Raw genomic sequence first — 7134 nt, 5'->3', positions numbered from 1 at the left:
GTCATTAAAAAGTGAACCCCAGAAATCAAAGGAAAGTTCTGAATGTTCAAGGTCTTTTTTATTGTGCGTAGACAACTAAAAATTTAAAAACCTGTCAAATTTTTGAAAGGAATTTTTTTTAGAGATGCCATCCAGAGACCAATATTTGAGATGTCCTTAAATTTAATTGTTACCAGTGTCTAGAACAGTGGTTCTCAACCTTTCTAATGCCGTGATGTATTTTCATTGTTAGAAAGGGGTTGCAACCCACAGGTTGAAAACTGCTGGTCTAGAAGAATCTTTTATCTCTTCAATTTCTAAGCCAAAAGGTTAATGAAATCACAGCCATAAAAATAGGATGGGCCCACAGCCAAGAAACCCCCATCAGCAAGTGCTACTCATGAAATTGACCAGACCACTTGCGAAAAGATCTTCTCACGCTCTTTATCAAACCATAAAGTTTTTTAACATCTTGAGTCCATCTTTGACACGTTATAGATGAAAACTGAAGAAAATCTGATGTCAGCCAAGAACGGCGGATTCATCTTATCGACCAATCAGAGACCTGGGTGAACCGCTGCCACCGCTATTTCTTCACCTAAGACCACGCTCACGAGGTGATGCTTCGGGCTGAGCAAAGTTCTACCCTAAACTACTGTCAAAGGGAGAGTAAGAACAGCAGCAGCATAGGAAGAGCTGTCCTTCTGTACTTCAAAAGAATTTATCAAGATTTCTCACAGAAATTACATCTGCATTATTTTAAGGGATAAGAAAAATCCATAAAATATGATAGAAAACTAGATCTATCTATAATTAACAAAATAACATCCTTAGCTTTGGGCCAAGAGACCCAAACTTCACCTTTCCAAAAGGAAAGTAACTGTACAACTGATGACCCACTACACCGAAGCATGTCAAGCATCAAACTTCAACGGCAATCAAAGTCAGCAAGGAGCCCTGTAAGTAGTTTTCCTAAGTTCAGGCTTACAGAAAATACACTTTCCGACCAGTCTGCCAAGAATACCACTAATGGTTACTACTCAGCCACAGCCTTGTGGCCCAGAATCCAAACAGGGAAATAGCCACATCAGCAAACGAGGGATGAAAAAACATTTCTCAGGTTAGAATCCCCCTGTAGTACCACATTTTCATGTTTTACAGGTGACTTTCCCACTGATGATGTGAAAGACAGTGAACTCCTCCTTAGTTCTGCCAATGCTACTTCTAGCCAAATAGAACTGATTCCAAATTTAGAAAATGTATTGGATCTAACAAAAGATAGCTTTGCAGAGCTTGACCACTTGATGCAAACACACCAAAACAAGAATTGGAAGATGATGAAGATAAACACCCCCGGATGTGTAAGGAATTGTTAAGTCTGTTTTTGCTTCCCTCAAACAACCTACCATCCAATAAGTGGAAGCCAGCTTCTGTTTTAAGTGGAACTAGGGCTTTATTTACAAAAATCATTTTTAAATGCCAGGGTTTAACGTAAAGTATATGGTAAAAATAATTATTATTTTTTTGAGACAGAGTCTCACTATGTTGTTGTCCATGGTAGAGGCTGTGGCATCATAGCTCATAGCAACCTCAGACTCCTGGTCTTAAGCAAATCTCTTGCCTCAGTCCCCCAGTAGCTGGGACTACAGGCACCTGCCACAATACCCAGCTATTTTTTGTTGTTGTTGTTGTTGCAGTTGGCCCTGGCCAGGTTCCAATCCACCAGCCTTGGTGTATGTGGCTGTCACCGTAACTACTGTACTACAGGTGCGAAGCTGTAAAATTTTTTTTTAAAAACTAAACTGGTATCTTCCAATACTTCTGCTTTGCTGTAATATAAGCTTTTATTTCATCTTAGTCTTCTCCCTCCAAACCTGCTCCATCACATTCATTCCCCATCATGGGTTAAGTGGCAACTCCAGTCATCTCAGCGGCTTCTGAGGTCACAAACCCTAAAGTCACCCTTAACTCTCGTTCTCACACTCCTCTTCTCTTCCCTTGGCACATCCAGCCACTTCTTTTCATGTCTGGTGCTACTACTTCAGACCATCACATCTTTCACTCAGGATACTACCATATATAACACCCAACTGGTCTCCCCCTTGCCTCTTTGTCAATTCTCCACAGAGGACAGAGAGATTCTTTTAAAAACAGGAATCAGATCATATCATTCCTCTGCTCAAAGCCCTCCCCACCGTGTCTGATCTGATTTCATCTACTTTCTCCTATGATTATGATGCCCCAGCCCATTTCTGAACATGTCAACACACATCTGCCTCAGGGCCTTTGCCCTTGCTTTGCCTATAATGCTCTTCCCTTGATATGCACCTGATTCACCTTCTTCAAGTATATGTTCAAATACTGCCTTTCAGTGTGGCCTTCTCCAGAACCTATTTTTTTTTTTTTTTTTTTTTTGAGACACATCACAACTCACAGTAACCTCCAACTCCTGGGCTCCAGAGATTCTCCTGCCTCCACCTCCCAAGTAGCTGGGACTACAGGTGCCTGCCACAATGCTGGACTATTTTTTGGCTGCAGTTCATCATTGTTGTTTGGCAGCCCGGGCTGGATTCGAACCCGCCACCTTAGGTGTATGTGGCTGGCACCTTAGCAGCTTGAGCCACAGGCGCTGAGCCTCCAGAACCTATTTTTAAATTGCAATCCCTACCTCTCCGGGCATTCTCTCTTCTCCACATTATTTCTTGCCATAGAATTAATTATCATCTGATGACACAGTGCTTTCTATTTATTTTGCTTAATGTCTTATCTTCCTATTAAAATAGTAGTAGTAAAGTAGCAATTTTTGTCTGTTTTGTTTTCTGCTATCTCCAGCACCTAAAATACTCAAATATTTGATAAATGAATGAATATGCCAAACGGTTGAACATAAATAAAACTCCTCTTTATATAAATCATGGCCTTATAATCCAATTTCAGATGGGTCTTTTGGCATGTACAAAGAAAGCAAAAACAATTTTTCCAAGTTCATCCAAAGTGCCATTTATACTCATATAAAGGTTATGGTCATTATATTTAAATATTAATGATTCTTTTAAAAACACATTTGCAGGAGAAAAAATATAAAAATAAAAACGCATAAAGTTCTTCATTAAAATATTACCTTAAATAAATCCTCTGTAACACCAGACAGAATCAGTGACCGGAACTAGACACTATAGCTTGAGACTTTTTTTTTTTTTTGAGACAGAACCTCAAGCTGTTGCCCTAGGTAGAGTACTGTGGCATCACAGCTCACAGCAACCTCCAACTCGTGGGCCCAAGCAATTCTCTTGCCTCAGCCTCCCAAGCAGCTGGGACTACAGGGGCCTGCCACAATACCCGGCTATTTTTTGGTTGTAGCTGTCATTGTTGTTTGGCGGGCCTGGGCTGGATTCAAACTTGCCAGCTCAGGTGTATGTGACTGGCGCCTTAGCTGCTTGAACTATAGGCGCCAAGCCCTTTTTTTTTTTTTTTGAGACAGAGTCTTACTTTGTCACCCTTGGTAGAGTGCCGTGACATCACAGTGCACAGCAACCTCTAATTCCCGAGCTTATATGATTCTCTTGCCCGAGCCATCCAAGTAGCTGAGACTACAGGTGCCTACCACGATGCCCAGCTATTTTTTGTTGCAGTTTGGCCAGGGCTGGTTCGAACTTGCCACCTTCAGTATATGGGGCCGATACCCTACCCACTAAGCCACAGGAGCCGCCCAGCTTAAGACTTTTTTTACATAATTACATGAGAGCACTTGAATCAATCTTCGTAGTACCATAATAACAATTTGGTTAAAATCAGTACGCCATCTTCCAGATGCAGCTTCGAGTTCAAGTAAGAAAAATAACTGAGGGAAAGTGTGCATAAGACAGTTCTTTCTATTTGCCTTTTTTTGCCTTGGCTGTCTTCTCCTTTCTTTTTTTCACGTGTTTAGGAATTTTATTTTTTCTTTTTTCTCTCTGGGCTTCCTTGACCATTTTTTTTCTTTCCTGTAAACAAACAAAACCAATGTATAAAAATCCACAAATTTCACTCCAAGTGATCTTATTAGTATTACAACTACATAAAAGTACATGCAAAGAAGGATAAAAATGAGTATAACATTAAAAAATGAAAACGGGGCAGGTGCCATGGCCCAAACCTATAATCCTAGCACTCTGGGAGCCCGAGGTGGGTGGACTGCCTGAGCTCACAGGTTCGAGACCAGCATGAGCCAGAGCAAGACCTTGTCTCTAAAATTAGCTGCGCGTTTTGGTGGGTGCTTATAGTCTCAGCCACTTGGGAGGCTGAGGCAAGAGAATCACTTAAGCCCAAGAGTTTGAGGTTGTTGTGAGCTATGACGCCCCCCTGGCACTCTACCCAGGGCAACAAAGTGAGACTCTGTCTCAAAAAAAAAAAAAAAAGAAAATATATGTAAATGAAGTTGGATGCAATGGCTCACACCTATAATCCTAGCACTCTGGGAGGCCAAGGAGGATGGATAGCTTGAACTCATGGGTTCAAGACCAGCCTGAGCAAGAGCAAGATCCTGTCTCTACTAAAAAATAGAAAAATAGAGGCAAGAGTATCACTTGAACCCAAGAGCTGAAGGTTGCTATGAGCTATGATGCCAGGGCATTCTACCCAGAGCAACAGCTTGAGATTGTCTCAAAAAAAAAAAAAAAAAGGGCCAGCGCCTGTGGCTCAAGCGGCTAAGGTGCCAGCCACATACACCTAAGGTGGCCAGTTCGAATCCAGCCCGGGCCTGCCAAACAACAATGAAGGCTACAACCAAAAAACAGCCGGGCCTTGTGGCGGGCGCCTGTGGTCCCAGCTACGTGGGAGGCTGAGGCAGGAGACTCGCTTGAGCCCAGGAGTTGGAGGTTGCTGTGAGCAGTGAAGCCATGGCACTCTACCCAGGGGGACAGCTTGAGGCTCTGTCTCAAAAAAAAGAAAGAAAATGATTATGGGTTGGTGGCAGAATGTGGGGTGAGAATTGTCTTGAGCTTTCTTAATAAGAATCTGAAAACAGCCAAACAAAAAAAAAAATCCCTGACAGTATTATTAAATGTTTGCAATTACTTTTTACTTTTTAAATAAATTCCATATTCTAACAGAAATGAAGATAAGGGAAAGAGGCAAAATATTTACTTCTAGTAGACACAGAGAAAAAATTGTACTAGTTATCAAGTATGTCCCTCAAAAGTATTAGGATCCAAATTTTATAAGGGTTAAAGGATTAAGCTAAGACAGAAAAATAGTTACATGGACACCACATACGATTCAACCAGCAGTGTCTGTTATGTCTAGGGTTAGGGGTTAAGGAGATACAGGAGCCCCCTCATCTGTGGGGTTATGTTCCAAATAAAGTTAATGCCAGAAAATACAAATAGTATCAAACCTTATATATACTAGGTTTTCTCATATACATATAAACCAATGATAAAATTTAATTTATAAATTAAGCACAGTAAAAGAATAATGACTAATAATATTAGAATTATAAAAATATACTGCAATGAAAGTTATGGGAAAGCATACAGCTTATCAGAATATCTTACTATACACTACTTGTGTGGCTGCAGTCTCTTCCTCAGCAGATGCAGCCTCTCCAAGGATTTTGATTATTTTTCAGTTCAATCCTATTCCTGAGTCTATGTAATCATCCGTTGCCTGCAGTAAATAGCTTGGTGTCACTCACTTCAGGTGATCCCTTGCTAAAGCCTTCGTGTGGGGTGGGGCTCAGTGCTTTCGGGGGCAACAAGATGTCATCACTTAGAATGCATTTTCTGTTCACATCTTCCACCCACAAACGTAATGCTTTTTTCATCTTCACTAAACACTCACAACACACTATGGCTATCACTTTTGCAGTGATAGTATGAATTTCTTCTTTCTTTGTTTTTACTGTTATCTCTTAGCAACCTCAGCAGAAGATTATTTTTCTTAAAGTTGAAAACTATCACCCTCTCACTTAACACAAGTACTGCAATACCTCTCAACAGCTGATCTGGCAACTAAGATGGCCAGTTAAGTGACCACCTTAATAGGCTGGGAGCACAGGCATGGAGATGGCTGATGTCCTGGACAGGAGGGAGGAAGACAGCGAGACTTCATCCAACTATCAGAATGGCAAGCAATTTAAAACTTATAGATTGTTTATTTCTGAAATTTTCCATTTAATATTTTCAGACCGTGATTAACCATAACCAAAATGGTATAAAGTGAAACCATGGGCTCCGCGCCTGTAGCTCAGTGAGTAGGGTGCTGACCACATACACTGAAGCTGGAGGGTTTCAGCCTGGCCTGGGCCTGATGAACAACAATGACAACTGCAACCCAAAAATAGCTGGGCATTGTAGCAGGTGCCTATAGTCCAGGTACTCAGGAGGCTAAGACAAGAGAATCACTTAAGCCCAAAAGTTTGAGGTTGCTGTGAGCTGTGACGCCACAGCACTCTACTGAGGGTGACACAATGAGACTCTGTCTCAAAAAAAAAAAAAGAAAGTGAAACCATGGATAAAGATGGACTACTGTACATCTTAAATTCTGGAAACATCAGAGTAGGCTGTAACTTTTCCCTGAAGTGGCTCTTGCATATTTATCATGAATCGACTGTAACATCACTTGGACTTTATGTGAATGATAGTCATTTTTAATCAAAGTACTGAATATGTGTTATCTTTTTATGCAGTGAGTAAAGAGCTTTTAACAGTAGCCCAATCTCTAGATAATATTACCACCAAAAGCAAAGTTCACACTTAAGTATTAAAACTATAATAAGAGGTACTTATTGTTTTCAGCCATTATAAACTAGCTAGATTCTTAAACAAAGAGAAATGAGAGTGGCCATGCTATTACACTGAAGAAAGTAAATTTTAGTTTTTTTGGTTTTTTTTTTTTGAGGCTGAGTCTCATTCTGTTGCTCTGGGCAGAGTACCATGGCATAATCACAGCTCACAGCAACCTCATGTGATCCTCTTGTCTTAGCCTTCCTGGTACCTGGGACTACATGCAGGTGCCACTATGCCTGGCTAGTTTTTCCATTTTTAGTAGAGACAAGGTCTCAGGCTGGTCTTGAACTCCTGAGCTCTAATCCAGCCGCCTTGGCCTCCCAGAGTGCTGGGATTACAGATGTGAGCCATCATACCCAGGCTTAAATTTAAGTATTCTTTTTTTTTT

This window comes from Otolemur garnettii, unplaced genomic scaffold (genome assembly GCF_000181295.1).
Source record: "Otolemur garnettii isolate 467f Iridium unplaced genomic scaffold, OtoGar3 scaffold00026, whole genome shotgun sequence".
NCBI lineage: Eukaryota > Metazoa > Chordata > Mammalia > Primates > Galagidae > Otolemur > Otolemur garnettii.
The sequence above is the reverse complement of the archived record's forward strand: the minus strand, read 5'-3'. Positions refer to the sequence as shown.